Raw genomic sequence first — 19,545 nt, 5'->3', positions numbered from 1 at the left:
GTGTGGGTGATGTGTGAGGTGGTGTCGGTTGTGATGTGTGAGGGGATGTGTTGGTGTGTGTTGTTTGAGGTGCGTGGATGTTGTGTAAGTGATGGTGTTGTGTGTCTGTGGGTGCTGGTGTTGTTTTAGGTAGTGTCTCTCTCTGGCCTTCTTTCAAAAAATTGGTAGTAAGGGTTTGTGGGTGATGTGGGTGTGTGTTTTATATTGGATTGGGTGTGTGGGAGTGGTGTGTGTATGTGTATCAGGTGTGTGTATTTCGAATTGTCCAATGTGGCTGTGTTTTGTAAATGTGTGTGTATTTTGAGCGCAGCGGTGTGTACCGCCAATGAAATACCACGGTTGAAAGACCGCCGCATTGATTTGTGGGTCGTGATACTGTGGGCGTATTCCTGTTGCCGTGACAGTCGAGGTTTTGTTATCGCCAGTTTATCACTGACCTTTGGTGTGGCAGGCTTGTGTGGGTGTCTGTATTGTGGCGGATTCCGAGCAGTGGGTTGTAATACCTGTAGCGGAATTCCGCGGCTGCTGCAGTATGTTTAGTTGTTCTTCTGCGCGGCGGAAAGCAGGATTTACTGCCAGGGGTGTAATGAGGGCCAATGTCTTTAAGATAAAATCCAGCAAGACTCTACCACCCTCCAGAAAGCCCTCCCTGGAAAGCTAGAAGAACCCTACATGACGTCAGAATGAAGCCACCCTTAAACAAAATACATTTGTTTTCTTCATTGACCCTGATCTGTGGTATGCAATCCTGTAGTTATTGACTCATCAGACACACATGCTTTATTGACAAGACATTTGGCACTAAAGATAATTTATTTTTCTGTGTGTGCTATTTAAGCAAATCATTTGCCTGTAGTGGCCATAATGGATCGCTAAGTGGTAATTGTATTTATTTGTGTTTTTATGGTTTTTGTTAAGCATGGCTCAGGCCAGTTCAGGAGTCAGAGCATATTTCATGAGTTCTGTAGAGGGATATGTAAATGTCTCAATATACTTATATGAGTAGGCATGAACAATTACAGTACTTACACTGCAACATATGGGAGCAATATGAATATAATGAGCATCATACAAAATTTCTAAATTTCATACCTGGGAAAGGTGAATAGGCGAGCAAGATTTGAGCAATTCAGCACCTATTCTCTGGTAGACCTTTCACATTTGTTGGTGTGGGGGTGAGGTGAGGAAGAGATGTGAATGCTCTTAGTGGAGGGTGGCAGTAGCACATTTAGATGCAAAACATCATTACAGCACAGTAATGCCAAAACATAGGACAAAATGGTTCCAAACTTATGAAAAATATCTATCATACCACGTTCAGACAAGATGGTCTGTATAGCTCAGAATGAAATGATGAGGAATAACTCTTTCAGAAACACACCAGAGTGGTGAATGCTAGAGTAAGCATTACCTCCAGAATCCCAAGCCTATTTAAGACATCATCATCCATTGGAATTTCAGAGGGGCGTGGCCATGGTCCGGAACATGGCGCACACTTAAATATCTAGCTCCGGAGGGGCCGGCAAAAGACTCCTGGAAATCGCCCCAGCCCGGGCCGTCCTTCCTCAGAGTGCGGCGGACAGGCGGGCGGCGTGGCTGGGCCTCGGCCGCGGACCCGGCGCGGGCCGCAGATCGGATCGGCCGCCCGACGCGAGTGGAGGCCTGCGGCCCCTCCTCTTGCTTGGAAACGCGGCCTCAAGTGGAGACGCGGGCCGCGTCGGGAACAAAGTGAGCGGCCCGTGTTCGGCGGCGGCCGCGCCCGGGCCTCTCTGCTGGGTCAAAGGGCCCGGAGCACCTGGCAGGGGCTGAGGGCCCTGGGGGTTCCTTGCCCCAACAGACACTTTCCTTCTTGGGGCCTGTGGAGCGAGCACAGCTCTGATTCCTCCGGGGCCGACCCGAGCGGAGTCCCGGCAGAACACTGGTGAATTGAGACAGCGAAGCGGCTGGTGGGCCTGCCATGGGGGCCACCTGGGGAGTTGTTGAGGGGGGTGTTGACCCCAGGAGTTGCCCCTCGGGGGGCGCGCCCAGCGAGGAGATTGTGATCTACTGCCTGACATGGTAGGACTGTGGAGCTGCTGGAGGCCCGGGAGCACCATCGACTCCTGATTGTGGATACTGGGCGCGGCCAGGAGAATTGCCTCGGACACGGAAGAAACACTTGAGAGTGGGTGAGTGCCCCGCGTGGGGGGACAACCAAGCTGCGGTTGCGGCGGGTGCTTGACCCCGGTTGGCGTAGTGGGGCCTAGCGAAGGAGCGCGCGGATGAACCAGAACAGAAGCAGGTGGCAGTTGGTCACGGTTGGCTAACGTAGTCCCGCCCCCTTTGGGACTAGACGCTGGAGATGGCCGGCGGGGCGCCTGGGTCCCGGCCTGGACCACCCGGGTTCAGTGGTTAAAGCCAAAGTGCAAGACACCCTAGACAAGATACTGGGAGCTATTGAGGACACAAAGGGGGTCATTCTGACCCTGGCGGTCTAAGACCGCCAGGGCCACGAATGACGGAAGCACCGCCAACAGGCTGGCGGTGCTTCCTAGCCCATTCTGACCGCGGCGGTAAAGCCGCGGTCAGAAAAGGGGATCCGGTCTGTCTGCAAGCAGCGCCGCCATGGAGATTCCGACCCCCTTCCCGCCACCCTGTTTCTGACGGTTTTTACCGCCAGGAACAGGATGGCGGGAACGGGTGTCGTGGGGCCCCTGGGGGCCTCTGCACTGCCCATGCCACTGGCATGGGCAGTGCAAGGGCCCCCCAACAGGGCCCCAGCATGATTTTCACTGTCTGCTTAGCAGACAGTGAAAATCGCGACGGGTGCAACTGCACCCGTCGCACCCCTGCAACACCGCCGGCTCCATTTGGAGCCGGCTTTTATGTTGCAGGGCCTTTCCCGCTGGGCCGGTGGGCGCTCCTTTGGCGGGCGCCCGCCGGCCCAGCGGGAAAGCCAGAATGGCCGCCGCGGTCTTTTGACCGCGGAGCGGCCAAATGGCGGTGCCCGCATGGCGGGCGGCTACCGCCGCCCGCCGCAGTCAGAATGACCGCCAAAGTCAACACTGCAGCGCAACATCAATCAAGTGGCGATAGAGGTGGGCCTCCTGAGAGCTGATCATCATAAACTGGCTGACAGAGTTAAAGAAACAGAAACAATACTGGCTGATGTCGTGCCGAGGCAGAAAGACGTGGCGGCGGAGGTAACCTCTCTGGCCGGCAGAGTGGCAAGGCTTGAACAACGGGCAGAGGATGCGGAGGGAAGAAACAGGAGGAACAATGTGCGCGTGGTGGGCCTCCCCGAGGGGACCGAAGGGACGAACATGGTAGAATTCCTGGAGAAATGGCTGAGTGCAGTGGTCGCGCCGGGGTGCCTGACCCCCTTCTACACGCTGGAGCGAGTGCATCGTGTGCCGTCAAGACCTCTTGCTCCTGGCAGGCCTCCCCGTGCTGTAATCGCTAAACTCCTGCACTACAGAGACAGGGACATCCTCCTACAGAAAGCCAGGGAAATGGGCCCGTTTAAAGTAGCCAATGGGGAAGTGACACTATTCCTAGACTTCACTCTAGATGTCCAGAACAAACGCGCCTCATTCCTTGCGATTAAAAGAGCCGTGCGAGACGAGGGGATACAGTACTCGCTGCTTTACCCAGCACGACTAAGAGTGATTGTGGAGGGGAAGACTACGTTCTTCCAAACCCCGGAGGAGGCATGGGAATGGCTCGAGAGGCATGGATCCCAAACGGCGCGGCCTGCGCACGAGAGCCCTGGAGTGAACAGGACCCGCCAGGCCCCGAGGGGAAAGAGTTCAGAGATCGCCCACGACTGGCGCCAACGCAGACACAGAGAGAGACGGGCAAGAGGGCGGCCCTGAAGGCGGCGGCCAGAGTGGGTGGAGAGGCGTCCCCCAGGAGGGTTCTGAAGAAGAGTCCGATGACACAATGGTATCCTCCGCTGGAGACTCCGAGAGCTTGTCTTGCGCTCCGAGGGTGACCCCACAAACAGCTGACGAACTCGGATTGCTCTGGCCTGCGGTGGCGCTCAGCGACAAGATATGCTGAATGAACGTGTGGCCCCTCCAGACCTGGCCACCCTCCCTGACTTGACTCTCGCCTGTCCGACTTGGCTGGCGAGTATTGCAGTTATGTGTTTGAACAAGTTGCACTGTTGCACAATATTCTGGGAAACCTACAGTTCCGGAGGCGCCCTGGGGTTGGGGAGTTGGGGTTTGCAGTTACGAGTTAAATCGGCAACATGGGTGGAGTGGACCGACCACAGTAAAGGTACGAGCATGCGGGGGGGTTCAGCCAGAATCCCGGGCGCGCCAGGCCCACCCTTATCAGGCTCTAAGAATAAGATGGCAGACTACAATATCATAACCTGGAATGTCAGGGGGGTGGGCACTCTGGCCAAGAGACAAAGAATTCTTTCCTTCCTAAAAAGAAGGGGGGTGCAGGTAGCTATGTTACAGGAGACCCACCTGGCACCGGGAGAGGGTGAGAAACTAAGACGGAGGTGGAGGGGGCAGGTGTTTGCTACAGAATATTCAGCTTATGCAAGAGGTGTTCTGATTTGGATTAGGGCGGGAGTCCCCTTGACGATTGATTCCTCCAACATAGATAAAGAGGGAAGGTTTGTCATACTGGAGGGGATGTTACATGGGTCCCCGTTGGTTTTGAGTTGCATTTATGCCCCTAATCAGGACTAAGTTTTATTCATGACGAGCCTGTCTAGACACCTTACTCGCCAACACATAGGGGAAGTACTAATAGGAGGGGACTTCAACGCAGTATTAGATATAAACATGGACAGGTCCACCCCGCCACTGCAAGGGGCAACATCAACCAAGATAGCACAAAGACTAGCTGAGTGGCTGGGTACTTGGGGGCTGGTGGATGTCTGGCGGGTGCAGCACCCGACCGTCAGGGACTACTCGTTTTACTTGGGCCTTCACCAGGTGCACACCAGAATTGATAGGATGGTCTGCACTGCGGGACTGGCTCGAGGTGTGACCCACTCCGAATACCTTGCCCGTACAATATCGGATCATAATCCACTATTGTTAACGTTGAGGGTAGCGCAGGACAGACCCCCCCATACCATCATGGAGACTGGCCCCCGCGGCGCTTGAGGACCAGGCGTACAGAGAGGCGCTGCGCTGCCATCTGATAGAACACATTGAAACTAACAAGGGATCCACCACTTCCAGAGCCGTGGAATGGGAGACACTCAAGGTGGTGACGAGGGGTTTCTGTCTTGGGCAGTCGGCGGGGGTGAGGCACACGCTAGAGAGGGAACTAACTGCCCTGGAGAAGGTCATACACGAGGGGGAACTGAGACAGGGCCCTGTAGCACAAGTAGATGAAGAGTATGACCGGGCTCGCAGAGAACACTCCCAAGTTGAAGAACGGCTCAGATGTCATAGCACACAAAAATGACTGGCATCCCTACAGTCAGAAGAGGGGAGGTCGGGTAAACTTCTGGCATGGCTGGTGCGCCCGAATGGAGACAGCGAACCCATCACAAGCGTATTGGACAGAAGGGGAATTCGTAGACTCAGTCCAGGCCCCATTAATGACACATTTAGAGATTATTACATGCACCTGTATAGGAGGCCTAACAACCTGGAGACGGGAACACTTGACAATTTTTTGATGCAGATCCCCCTGCCGGTGCTGAACCTAGAGGACAGGGACAGCCTAGGGGGGCCGGTGACTACGGAAGAGATAAGCGATGCAGTGGCTCAGCTGTCCCCTGGGAAGACCCCTGGCACGGACGGTCTTCCTATGGATTTCTATAAAAAATATAAGTCCTTATTAGTACCCAGATTGGCGGAGATGTACGCGGAGGCGGCGCAGTGTGGAGAACTACCGTGCACGCTGCGTGAAGCGCTGGTAGTGCTACTCCCCAAGACAACCAATAGGGAAGCATCGTCGGCTGACTTCCGACCGTTATCGATGCTAAACAGCGAATTTAAGATCCTCAGCAGGATCATGGCTGGCCGACTGCTCTCCCACATGTCCACACTGATACATGATGACCAGAACTGCTTCATCCCTGGTCGCAGCACCTCCCTGAACCTCAGACGAATTTTCTCCATCTTACACATGCCAGACGAATTGAAACGACCAGCTGGAATCCTGTTGGCGGTGGATTTCGAGAAGGCTTTTGACTCAATTAGGTGGGACTATCTTTGGGCGGCAATGTTAAAAATGGGCCTGGGGGAGAGCTGGGCTAGCTGGGTGGACTTATTATACTCATCCCCACTAGCGAGAGTGAAGACGGGTAGAACAATCTCTAGTGCATACTCAGTGTTCCGTGGAACCAGACAGGGGTGCCGCCTATCCCCGTTGTTGTTTGCCCTGGCGATTGAGCCTCTCACGGCCCGGTTACGGGGAGAGGGTGTGGGTAGGGGGATTGAATGGGGGCCAACTGAGCACATTGTCTCTCTGTATGCAGATGACATACTGATCTATCTTAGGGACGGAGCGAGTGGTCTCCCCTGGGCCCCAGAGGTTCTAGAGGACTTCAGGGTAGTATCGGGACTGCGCCTTAACCGCGGCAAAACATATGTGTTTCCCTTGACGTCTGGTTGCATGCACCCAGCAGTATGTCCGATAGACTTGAACTGGGCCCCACGGACCTTTAAGTACCTGGGTATTCAAATATTCCACGAATTGGGAGACCTCAGGGATGGTAACCTTGGCAAAGCGCTCCGATCCTTGCGGTCCTCGGCGGGGTTTTGGCGCTCTCTGAAATTATCGGTGATGGCCAGAGTGGCACTGTCCAAGATGATCATGCTTCCCCGACTTCTCTACTATTTTGCCAATTTACCACTGCGGATTCCCCCCCGGCATGGTTCCGCGACTTGAACGTGTTGCTCAGGGAGCTAAAATGGGATGATGGACGTAGATGCACTGCACTCCCGACCATCTGTAGGCCGACCCGCATGGGTGGACTGGGAGCCCCTGACTTTGAGGCATACTACTTGGCATCCCAGCTACGGTGGGAGTCTGGCTGGCTGGCGGGCAGAGGACGCCTGGATTTGTGTTCTGCCCAAGGGGTAACGGATACGGCATGGATTGTGGCATGCATGACAGACAGGAAAATAGCCCTCCCTGGGAACAATATAATGATAAGTGTTGTGATGGCATGCTGGAAAAGGTGTGCGAAACGGGTGGGAGTGGGCCCGCCATACTCCCCAGCTTTACCACTGTCGGTACTGGCTCTGGAGTCCGGGGGGAAGGGATCGGGAAGTCTGGGGCTTGGTCTTTGGACTGCAGCTGGGATTGAGACAGTGGGTGGGCTCTTCGAGGGGGGTGTACTGAAGGGATTTGCTGACCTATCGGGAGGGAGTGTTCCCCGGGGTCAATTTCTGCTTTTCGGGAAGCTAGTGCACACTCTGAAAGTCCACTGGGACACAATAAATGCGGAGCCCGCTGCCCACAGGGTCCTGTACCTACTGCTGACATCAGGGGAGGAACCCCATTTGATCGCCAAAATATACCGGGCCCAGGTTGAGGCAGCACTAGATCCTTTACAGTCCTTGAGAGAACGATGGGGGAACACGATCGGGCGGGATTTGTCTGACTCAGAATGGAACTAAACACTGGCTTACCCCCGGGTGATTTTGCGTAACACGCGCTTAAGATACATTCAATACAATTATCTACATAGGATGTACCTCACACCCCACCGACTGTTCCGTATATACGGGGGGTCCCCAGGACATGCCCGAGATGCTGGGGGGGAAATGCAGATTTTGATCACATGGTGTGGGGATGCCCAGTACTTCAATCTGGTTGGAGGGAGATACTGCCTATTCTATCCGAACTATTTGGGATGGAATTGCGACTCACCCCTGAGCTGTGCTTACTGGGTCTCAGACCGGTTGCGCTATGCGGAAAAGTAGGGGGACGTTTCCTGGACCTGTCCCTGGCCCTGGCCCTTTACAAGAGACTAATCTCAAGGGGCTGGAAGGCATCAGGCCACCCCTCGCTGGCTGACTGGAAAGGGGATGTTACAAGATGGTCTAGGGCTGAACTACAGGTCCTGAAAGCAGAGGAAGCCAGGGGAATCTGCCAGGTTCCCATTGCCCCGGGGTGGGAAGACTTAGTGACGAGCTGGGATGGTCTACTCAAGAGATCAGCAAGCCCCGAAGTAGTAACAGGAAATGACTAGCACACCCTAGGAAGTTGACCAAGTGGGGAAAGTTCCCAAATAGGTGCCCGAAGGTGGCCGATATTATACATAGACCACACCGAGAGAAGTAATATGAAGACGATCGAGCCGCTAACTGCCACACCACTATTAGAAACGGCGAATGACGTGATTGGTCTGCCGTCCCCTCTGTACACTGGTGGGCCCTGGCCTGGCCCCCCTCTCCAATGCTGCTATGCTCTCGTGCCTTAAATACCAACAAGTACAAGAACATACAAGTCCAACCCACACAAAGCCGTAAAGTTGACCTCTTGTGGTTTGTTTTTCTTTTCCTATTATTACCTTCGTTTATCTATCTTTTTTCTCCCTCTTTTCCCCCTTTTTTTTGTTTTTCTTCCTCCTCGTCTTTCTCCCCCAAGCTATAGCTTAGAACTGATTTAAGTTTATTGTTTAGTTATTAGATCCAAAACAATAGTGTAATAAAGCGAGGAACACAACATAGGCGGTCATTCTGATCCTGGTGGTCATGGACCGCCAGGGCCGGGGACCGCGGGAGCACCGCCAACAGGCTGGCGGTGCTCCCAAGGGCATTCTGACCGCGGCGGTATGGCCGCGGTCAGAGACGGAAAACCGTCGGTCTCCCGCCGGTTTTCCGCTGCCCTGTGGAATCCTCCATGGGGATTCCGACCCCCTCACCGCCATCCTGTTCCTGGCGGTTTTGACCGCCAGGAACAGGATGGCGGTGAGGGGTGTCGTGGGGCCCCTGGGGGCCCCTGCAGTGCCCATGCCAATGGCATGGGCACTGCAGGGGCCCCCGTAAGAGGGCCCCACAAAGATTTTCAGTGTCTGCCATGCAGACACTGAAAATCGCGACGGGTGCTACTGCACCCGTTGCACCCTTCCCACTCCGCCGGCTCCATTCGGAGCCGGCTTCCTCGTGGGAAGGGGTTTCCCGCTGGGCTGGCGGGCGGCCTTCTGGCGGTCGCCCGCCAGCCCAGCGGGAAACACAGAATAACTGCGGCGGTCTTCTGACCGCGCAGCGGTATTCTGGCGGCTTCCGCCGGCACCGCGGTTACCGCGGCCGGCGGGAGTCAGAATGACCCCCATAGTATGTTAATGAGCACAGTATATTAAAATCAGTGACAAACGTAAGCATAAAGAATGCTAACAGCACCAAAGTAATAAGCAACGAACCAAAGGGAATGTATACCACAAATGTGAATTGTTAAATGATCATGTATAATATGTGCAAGATGTTACCTTGAACAGACATACAAATGTAAAACAACAAAATGTTAATAAAATATATAAAAATAAAAAAAATCCATTGGAATTTCATATTACAGTGACAACCAGCATCTGTTCGTGGTGTGCACAGTAAAAAGGAAGGAGCAGAAGAGGAGAAGCTTGTGTCTATTGGTGTTGCTAATGGCAGACAACCTGCTGGCATGGGTTATATTTGGCTGTGGAGCATATCTCAATCCTATGTACCTCAAACAACATGTAGAAATGAAGTGTCACCTGGCATTAGAGCAGTTAAGTGCACAAGAAGTTTGGTAAAAGGCAGCCAAACCAGTAAAATGTGTCACAAGCAACAAGTGAAGAGACTAAAGATCCACATCCATGTCAGGGAAGGAAGCTTATGATCCTAACAACTTACAAAAAGATGGTGGCAACTGTACTGTCCAATCACCTTCTGTGGGACAACCCTGACCCTAAATGGGGTCCATAGAATTTTTGTTTCTACTGCTTGGTGCTGACCTCAGGCAAATTATACTGGATGTGTAAAATTGAAGCAAAATGTTACTTACCCAGTAAGCATCTGTTCATGGCATGTAGGTCTGTAGATTCACATGCTTAGCATAATCCTGCCATCAGACAGATACTTACTGGTCAAATAACATTTTCGGTTTGAGGTTTGTGTGGCTGTAGATACACATGCTCAGCATAGACTGTAAAGCAGTCCTCCTCCATAAGTGGTTGCTATCCTGTGGGAGTAACAGATGTTTGAAATACTGTAAAAACTGCTTGGCCTACATTGGCTTGTTGACGGGCCAGTACATCTACCCAGTAAAGGTTTGTAAATGTATGTGGTATTGACCATATAGCTGCTTTTCATATGTCATTTATAGGTATACTTCCCAGGAAAGCCACTGAAACTCCTTTTTTATGAGTGAAGTGAGCTCTAGGGGGAATGGGTAAAGATCCTTTAGCTTTAGCATAGCATGTTTGAATGCATTAAGCAATCCATCGTACAATGCCTGATTTAGAAATGGCCCTTCCTTTGTGAGGTTTTGAGAAAGCAACATATAGTTGTTGTGTAATTCTAAATGATTTAGTCCTGTCAATGTAATACATAAGAGCTCATTTTACGTCTAAGGTATACAGAGCACTATCTGCAACTGAGTCAGGTTGGAGAAAAGAGACAGGCAGTTCAATAGATTGATTAAGGTGAATTGTGAGACCACCTTTGGAAGACATCTAGAGATGGCCTGAAATACAACCCTACCCCTATGTATTTGGAAGAAGGGTTCTTCTGAAATTAGTGTCTGAAGCACACTGGCACGTCTAAGTGAAGTGATAGCGACCAGGAATGTTACCTTTTAGGATAAAAACTGGAAGGGGCAGTAGTGAAAGGGCTCATATCAAAAGGCCTATGAACTTTGTTAATACAATATTGAGATTCCATGTGGGAGCTTGTGCACCCTCGGAGGACTAACTCTTTTAAGACCTTATGGACATGTTGGCACCTCCTGCTGAGTAGATCTGTAAAGTTGTTGTCCACTCCCGGTAGGTACTCCGCTAACAGGTGAATGTTGTATTGTAGAGCCCACTTATAAATGTTCTGGGCTAAATGGGAAAGCTGTGGGTGACTTGGTGCCCCTTGCTTTTGGCGATAATACATGGTTGTTATGTTGTCTGTGTTGATGAGGACTACCTTGCTAATCAGGTGAGGAAGGAAGGTGTGGCAGTGGGCGTGGCGATAATAAGGACTAAGATGCGCAGTTGGGGTGAGAAACGATGGTTTGTATTAGTTTTAGTTATCTGTAACAGTATTCAGGGGTAGGTGGATAGTTGTCTCGTAACCCTTTGTTGTTTTCTTCTTTTCCAGGACTCCTCTTGACAGGTGAAGATAGTCTCCGTGATTTTCCAGGTGGACCGAGAACAAGAGGAACGGAAAAATGGGTAAGTCTGGGGTTTTCGGATGTGATAGAAGTTCGTGCAGACAAGAGAGAGAGTGAGAGAGAGAGAGAGAGAGAGAGAGAGAGAGAGAGAGAGTGTGCTCCCTAGAACCAAGTGATGATGTAGGTCAGAACCAAAAAAGGGGGAAGACACCTTGGTGTGGCTTTATAAGCATCAGAATTACTCTTTTCTAGTGCCCGTATTCTTCTCTTCTAGTGCCCCTGTTCAAAATCCCTTCTCTCCCTCTTCTTGTGTACCTCCACTCTCCCTCCCCTCGCCCCCTGCTCTCCTCCTCCCCCTCCTCCACAACCCTCTCCCTCGCCGAATTTAATCTTAAACTGTCCTTTAAAAAGAACCGTACCTGATTTAGCCAAGTCCCTCCTGGGGCGTGGCGGAATTCACGTCCTTCTGTAGCCTCTTTTCCTGTTGTAGTGTTCTTGACACTCAACGTCTTTGTCTCCTCCATTGGTTTTCTTTCTGTCCTTTCTGGGTTTCTTCCTCCGTCTCTCCTCTCGTCTCCTCCAGCGTCTTCCTTCTTTGGACTGCGCGCCGCGCGTAGTCCTTCATTCCTTTTCATGTCCTGGGGAACCCGGATAGCCGGGTTCCCAGTGACGCCGATCGCGTCTGTGTCGTCCTGGCAACTGTGCAAGGGCTCGGGAATCCGCCCACTTGGATTCCTGACGCTGGCATCTTCATCGCACGGGAAAGGGAATCGGGACTCCGTTCCCGATTCCTCCTGTGATGTAGCCGGTAATTCCTGTTGCCGGCTACACACCCCATCCCAAGATCGGGACTGATATAGTTCCGAAGGCCTGGGAAACCGAGACAAATAGTCTGCAGGACCCTGAAGAGAGCCTGGCATATGACGAACCTGAAAAGAGAAGGGTTGTAGTTCCATAAACCATCTGAGGATGCAGGAGTTGGTGTCCTTATTAGAAGCCAACCAAGTGAGGGGAGCATGGTCCGTGAACAAAATGAAAGGATGCCCCAAAAGATAGTACCTCAGGTTCTCAACAGCCCATTTAATAGCCAGACATTCACGTTCGATAATCGGATAATGACATTCCCTGGGCAAAAGTTTTCTACTAATGTAGACGATGGGGTGGTCATGTCCATCGTCGTCAGGCTCGGAAAGCACAGCCCCCAATCCCACCTCCGAGGCATCAGCTAGAAGATGGAAAACCTTAGTAAAATCAGGACACAGTAGGACAGGTTCCGTAGTGAGGCAGGATTTTAAGTGTTGGAAACTAGCCTGTTGGGAGGCTGTCAGGCAAGATATTTTGGACGGCAGGGATCTTTTTAGGAGGTCTGTGAGGGGGGCTGCTAAGGTGGAATAACTTGGTATAAATCGACGATAATACCCTATCAGTCCTAAAAAGGAGCGAAGTTCTTTTTTCATAGTGGGGGTAGGAACTTGCTGGATAGCTTCTATCTTGCTTTTCTGGGGTCTGAGTTGGCCTTTACCTATAAAGTACCCAAGATAAGCAATGTGGTCATAACCCAGATGACACTTTTTTGGATTGGCTGTGAGTCCGGCTGAGTGTAATGCACGGAAGACCTCATTGAGATGGACAAGATGGTCTTCCCATGTTTCGCTGAAGATCACGATATCGTCTAAATAGGCGGCAGCGTATTTTTGGAAAGGTCTTAAGAGGTGGTCCATCAACCTCTGAAAAGTGGCCGGGGCCCCGTGAAGGCCAAAGGGGAGTACAGTAAAGTGGTAGAGTCCTGAAGGTGTGGAGAAGGCGTTTTTTTCCCGATCGGCTGGCGCTAGGGGTATCTGCCAGTATCCTTTTGTTAGGTCAAGTGTTGACATATATTGAGCTTTGCCTAATCGTTCAAGTAGGTCGTCCACTCTGGGAACAGGATAAGTATCAAATAGGGAAATTTCATTTAGACAGCGGAAATCAATACAGAATCTGACAGAACCATTTGGTTTTGGGACAAGTACTACGGGTGAACACCAAGGACTTGTAGATGGCTCTATTACTTTCATTTGTAACATGGACTGAACCTCTTGTTCAATTAAATGTCTACGGGCCTCTGGAATGCGATAGGGACGTAGTCGTATTACCTGTCCCTCAGGGGTTCTTATGTGATGTTGGATTAAGTGTGTTTTACCCGGTTTACCCGAGAAGAATGCTCTATGTATTTTCAAAAGGTCCTCTAATCGTTTGAGTTGGGTTTCTGTGAGGTCTGGGTTATTATGGGGTGTCTCTGTGTCTATATCTGTACTGGTGGGATACATTTCAATGTCTAAGGGTTTCTCAGGGGTAACTAAGAATCCTGTTGCCGAATGAGTTGGGATGATATCGGGTTCTTCACATTTTTTTAGTAGGTTGATGTGGTAGATTTGTGTCCTTTTTGGGTTTTTGGATATTTCCACCAGATAAGTAACAGGGGAAAACGCTTTTAGTATAGTATATGGACCCTGCCACTTGGCAAGGAGTTTATTGTCAGAACAGGGCCGTAATATTAGAACTTTGTCGTCGGGTTGTAAGTATCGTGGTTTTGACCTTCGGTCATAATATTTTTTGGGGATATCTTGGGCTTTTTCCATATGTCTGCGTACGTCCTCCCATACTGTCTGTAGGTGGTATTTCAGTTCGTGGACATAGTCTAATAAGGGTTTTTCTTCTTCCCCCTCTTCCTCTCATATCTCAGCTGCCATATCTAACAGGCTACGGGGTTGTCGCCCAAAGAGGAGCTCGAAGGGACTATGCCCGGTAGAGGCCTGTTCATGTGATCTTATGGCGTAAAGGACCAAGGGAAGTTTACGGTCCCAATCTCTCCCGGAGACTGTTTTCTTTAATAATGTTTTTATGCTACGGTTGTACCTTTCAACCAGACCGTCCGTCTGGGGATGATATACAGAGGTCTTAATTTGTTTGACTCCTAAAGCCTTACAAATATTGGCCATTAAGGCAGACATAAATGGCGTCCCTTGATCCGTTAGGATTTCGTTAGGAAACCCTACCCTGGCAAAGAAAGTGATCATATCTTGGGCTACATTTCTCATTGTCATGCTCGTAAGAGGTATAGTCTCAGGATACCGGGTGGCATAGTCTACGAGTACCAGAATATAAGTGTGTCCTTTTGTGGATGGGAGAAGGGAACCTACGAGATCCATGCCAATTCTGGAAAAAGGGACCACAATGATAGGTAAGGGTTGGAGGGGTGCTTTCCTTAGGGGACCTGGATCTATGAGCTGACATCGGGGACACTGGGCACAGTAGCGCCGTAAGTGCGCATATACCCCTGGCCAATAAAATCTTCTTAATAAATATTCTTCCGTCTTTTCCCTCCCGTAATGTCCCCCTCCCGGTTGGTTGTGGGCCAGGAAGAGTACCTGTGGGCGGTAGGGCTCCGGTACTACTAGTTCACGTTTCTCCCCTTCGTCTCGTTTGATGACTCGGTATAGGAGATTTTTTTGGACAAGAAAGTACGGAACCACCTCGTTAGTAATCTCTGTTTTAGCCATTTTCCAAGTGTTACGGAAGGTGGGGTCTTCCCGTTGACAGACCCGGAAGGAAGGTGAGGGAGCTGCAATAGTAGCCACTACCTTTTCTACATCTTTTCCTTTTCCAGTATTCCGATATTGTTGTTTTATGTGCCTTTTCTCACGTTTGGTGGATTTATGTCGGCAAGGTTTATTCTCTATATGGGTGCCAGCAAAAGGGGCTTCAGCCCACCAGGAGTCTGCTGCGATTCGGGATCTAACCCCTTTTAATAATTCTGGGAAATGTATATAATCAGTTCCTAATATACAGTCTTCCACCAAACGGTCCATGACCCCCACCGGCAGTGGATCTTGTTGTCCTTCCCATTCGATTTGTACTATGGATAGTGGGTAGTTACCTTTATCCCCATGTATGCAGCATATAGAGACCCATTGGTGGGTCGGTTGATCTGATAGATCCACTACATTGGCTCTTATGACGGATTGACTACATCCATAATCTATCAGGGCTAGGAGAGCTTTCCCATTTACTTTGATTTCCTGTCTGTATCTTGGGTCCCCTCCCCCTGTGCATAGGACTCTTCCCCTTGTGACTCCTATCTCCATAGGTTCCGATTTGTCTCCTTTCCGAGGGCACATGCGAGCTATATGTCCCCACTCACCACAGCTGTAACACTGTGGTTGTTGCATAGGTGGGTGGTCTCCCATTTTGGGAAGTCCCTCGTCTTCTGAGGTTTTCCTGGGAAGAGTTCGTAGAGGTATGGGTGAAGACCTGGTGGTCGGTTTGGAAATCCCGCTCTTAACTTCAGATGATCGATGGTAGGCACAGGCTAAGTCCACCGCCATAGCCGTATCAACATTCGGGTGTTGACGTATCCAACTTCGAGTGGAGGGAGGGAGGGATTCTAAATATTGTTCGAAAATTACCGCTTTTATAACGTCCTCCCTCTCTGTTCCCATAGGGCCCAGCCATTTCAGTCCCAAATCTTCTACCTTGTAATACAATGTTCGAGGGTCTTCTGTGGTGCCCCATTTAATTTTCCGGAACCGGAGGCGGTAGTACTCTGCGTCATGACCTACTCTCTCCAATATGCTCTTTTTGATGTCCTTATATGGTGTGGTACCATCTGGATTTGCAGCTTGATAGGCAGTTTGGAGAATACCTGTCAGCAACGGGGCTACATATTGACCCCAGCGTTCTTCAGGCCATTGGGCGGAGGAGGCTACCCTTTCAAAGTTGGTAAAGAAAGCGTCGGGATCCTCCCCCTCCTGATACTTTTGGAGAACCGAGCTAGGCACATTAGGATGAACCTTGCTAGCTACGATCGTGTCCGTAAGCTTTTGGAGGGCCGTTTCATGTACCAATTGATTGTTGGCCATGATAGTGGCCTGGCTCTTTAACGCGCTCTGTAGGGCCTCTCTATCTTCTTTAGCCTTCCTCTGGTGAGCCTCCCATACTAGCTGAAGATGGCGCTGTCCTTCGGCTAGCTGCTGGATCATGTCCTCCAAAGTGGGTTTTTCCCCATTATCACCTTTGGGTGTCCTCTATCGCCCACCGAAATCCCACTTCTGACACCACTGTGGCAGTGGGCGTGGCGATAATAAGGACTAAGATGCCCAGTTGGGATGAGAAACAATGGTTTTTATTAGTTTTAGTTATCTGTAACAGTATTCAGGGGTAGGTGGATAGTTGTCTCGTAACCTTATGTTGTTTTCTTCTTTTCCAGGACTCCTCTTGACAGGCGAAGATAGTCTCCGTGATCTTCCAGGTGGACCGAGAACAAGAGGAATGGAAAAATGGGTAAGTCCCGGGTTTTCGGATGTGATAGAAGTTCATGCAGACAAGAGAGAGAGTGTGAGAGAGAGAGAGAGAGAGAGAGAGAGAGAGAGTGTGCTCCCTAGAACCAAGTGATGATGTAGGTCAGAACCAAAAAAGGGGGAAGTCACCTTGGTGTGGCTTTATAAGCATCAGAATTACTCTTTTCTAGTGCCCGTATTCTTCTCTTCTAGTGTCCCTGTTCAAAATCCTGATCAATGATTATATCCTGGCAGTATTCGGGCAAGCTATTCCTAGTTCTGAGTTGAGCATTGCTCCTAGGTGATCTGCAGGGGTTGGAGGTGGGATTTCAAGGCATTGTGTGTGTGTTGGAAGCACTTTTGGTGAGTTGTGCTTTTGATGAGCCAGTCGTCTAAGTATGGAAAGACAGCCAGTTGTCTGAGTATGGAAAGACAAGTATGTCTGAAGAGGTAAGCAGGTACTACCAGGAGGCAGTCAGTAAAGTCCACGGGTGTGGTAGTTACTCCAAAGGGGAGCACTTTGAACTGGAAAATGCTGACCGCTTATAACAAACCTGATGTGCTGGATGACAGGAATTTGAAAGTAAGCATCCTTGAGGGCGAGTGCGGCCATGAAGTTGCCTTGTTGTAATTACAGGATTACGTCTTGAAGAGTGACCATGTGAAAGTTTTCTGAGACAATGTTCTTGTTTATGGGTCTGAGATCTAAGATCGGTCTGAGGGACCTGTCCTCTTTGGGAATAATGAAGCATAGTGAATAGACTCCTGTGCCCTGTTGATGGAGTGGAACAGGTTCTATAGCTCCTTTTTTTGAGGAGTGCTTATACGTCTTCCCTCAGCAACTGTTGATGTTGAAAGTTTGTCTTTGCAAGGTGGAACATTGGGAGGTGTCAAAGTGAGCTCCAGACAATAACCATGTTGGATAATATCCAATACCCACTGGTCGGAGGTGATATTGTGGCAGGCAGAAAAGAAGTCTTGTAGTCGATCCCAAACAGGTGTTGTGTGGTCAAGGGGAATGAATGGTAAATCAATGTTTTATGGTTGTGGTGGATGGTTTGGTAAATCCAACCTTGCCTCTGTCTTTTGTGTTGGCACCCCTAAATGAGCCTCAGGAGTATCCTCTAGATGAGGTGGTTTGGATCTGTGGCCGCTGGTATGAGGTGGAGGTCTGAGGGTAGGTGGTCTTGGAGACTCCACAATAAGATGGGTGAAAAGGAGCTATGGTGAGACGGTATCTGCAGCGCTCCCTTGGCCTTGGCTGTTTCATAATCTTTTTTGAATTTCTCTAGGATGGTATCTACGTAAGGACCAAAGATATGTTCCCCATCAAATGGAAGTGCCAGAAGATACTGTTGTTCTTTGGGATTAAGCCCTTTGACCTGGAGCTAGGCATGCCTGCATTAGAATTTATCTCGCTAGCTGCAGTATCAGCAGTGTCTAGGGCACAACGAATAGTGGTGTTAGATATTAACTTACCCTCAGAGGCAATTTGATATGCTTGTTTTTTATGTTTGTCTGGGAGGTACTGAACTATTACCTCCGTCTCACTCCAGTAAGCTCTAGCATATCTGGAGAGGAGGCCGATAGAGTCTGCGATATGCCAGTGATTAGAGAAGCTGCTCTCTATACAGCTGCATCAATCTTTTTGCTCTCCTTATCTGGTGGAGGTGCTTCACCAGTTATTTGTGAATTTGGTCTTTTATGTGCTGTTGCCACTACCAAAGAGTCTGGTGGAAGTTGACCTTTAATATGTATGGGGTCATTAGGAGACGTTTTATACTTTTTATCCACTCTAGGCTTTATGACCCTAGACTGATCCTGGTCATTAAAAATCTCATTGGTGTTGCAGTGCATGCCTTTGAGCATAGGCAAGCATTGTGGGAAACGCTATGTGGAAGAGAGTGTTTCAAATAAGAAATTGTCCTCTAGAGGCTCTGTATGGAAGGTGGCAGCACTACCAATTATGTCATGGCAAGTGTTAGTGTCATCTGGGGGAGAGGGTTTGGCAGGATACATATCAAGGTCTGTATCAGCTGGTGCATTAGTATCATATGTGTCCCATAGGTCATCTTGTGGTGGAACATCCAAAATGTTCCCTTCATCTCAACTCCCTATGTAATAATGTAATGATCCTTCCTGGGAATACAGTGCAAGGGCAGTCAGTGTAGGTGGTAGACTAAAGTGCACAGGACTTGTGGTCTTGTCCGTTTTCTTCCTGTGCTTGGGTGGAGTTGGAACATCCAAAGCTTCTTCAAAAAACCCTCTCTGAGGGTTGAGAGCCAATGTGGGGAGTGATGGGCTGTAATTACCTGGCCTGTTTCAGGATGGATAACTATATGCTTCTACCCATAGTCAATTTTCTCTTGTAGTCCCTTAAGCAGGGGTTCCATAGACCCCAATCCATGTGCAGCTTCGCTGGGTGTAAAAGCTTTCGGCTTTGAAACCGATGGTTTGGGGGCGAATGGTCTCAGCTCGAAAGCAGCTGGTTTCAGTGCCGACAGGTGGTGTTTCAATGTCAAAAACTATAGCACGATGGTGTTGAACCGGAGAAGAAGAGCACACATTTGAACCCAATGGCGGAAGGAAATAACCTAACAAAGGAGTTGATGACCATGCGCATTACCAGCAAGAGTAAGAGTCAAACTACCTTGTGACTTGAAAGACTTTCACTGAAGAAAAACAGCTTACCAACATCAGAGCCCAATACTAGATGTCAGGATTATGCTCAGCATGTCTATCTACAGCCACATATGCCTCGAATGTGCAGTTTTTTCTGTTTTTCCAAGTGAAATTGGTGCACGGCATCTTCTCATTGAATCCCAGAAACGTTTAGGGCATAAGTTATTTAATTTAACTTCATACCAATGACACTCTAATGTGCCAGGAGAACATGTCTTTTGCAACTATTATGGTGTTGTTTGTAACGTGCTTCCCCTTTTCAGCCAATCCTATGGCAAGACTA

The 19,545-nt window shown here is 49.9% G+C and overlaps 1 long non-coding RNA gene across 3 annotated transcripts in view; it reads left to right on the top strand.

The window, feature by feature from the left end:
• LOC138249222 (uncharacterized) overlaps positions 1-19,545 on the top strand; it is an 87,103-nt gene that overhangs the window by 21,882 nt on the left and 45,676 nt on the right. For all 3 annotated transcript variants that reach the window (XR_011194792.1, XR_011194794.1, XR_011194793.1), the window contains 2 exons: positions 11,253-11,326; positions 16,511-16,584. This is a non-coding gene — a long non-coding RNA (uncharacterized lncRNA). The remainder of the gene's footprint in view (positions 1-11,252; positions 11,327-16,510; positions 16,585-19,545) is intronic.

Source organism: Pleurodeles waltl, chromosome 8 (genome assembly GCF_031143425.1).
Source record: "Pleurodeles waltl isolate 20211129_DDA chromosome 8, aPleWal1.hap1.20221129, whole genome shotgun sequence".
Taxonomy (NCBI): domain Eukaryota; kingdom Metazoa; phylum Chordata; class Amphibia; order Caudata; family Salamandridae; genus Pleurodeles; species Pleurodeles waltl.
The sequence above is the reverse complement of the archived record's forward strand: the minus strand, read 5'-3'. Positions and strand labels throughout refer to the sequence as shown.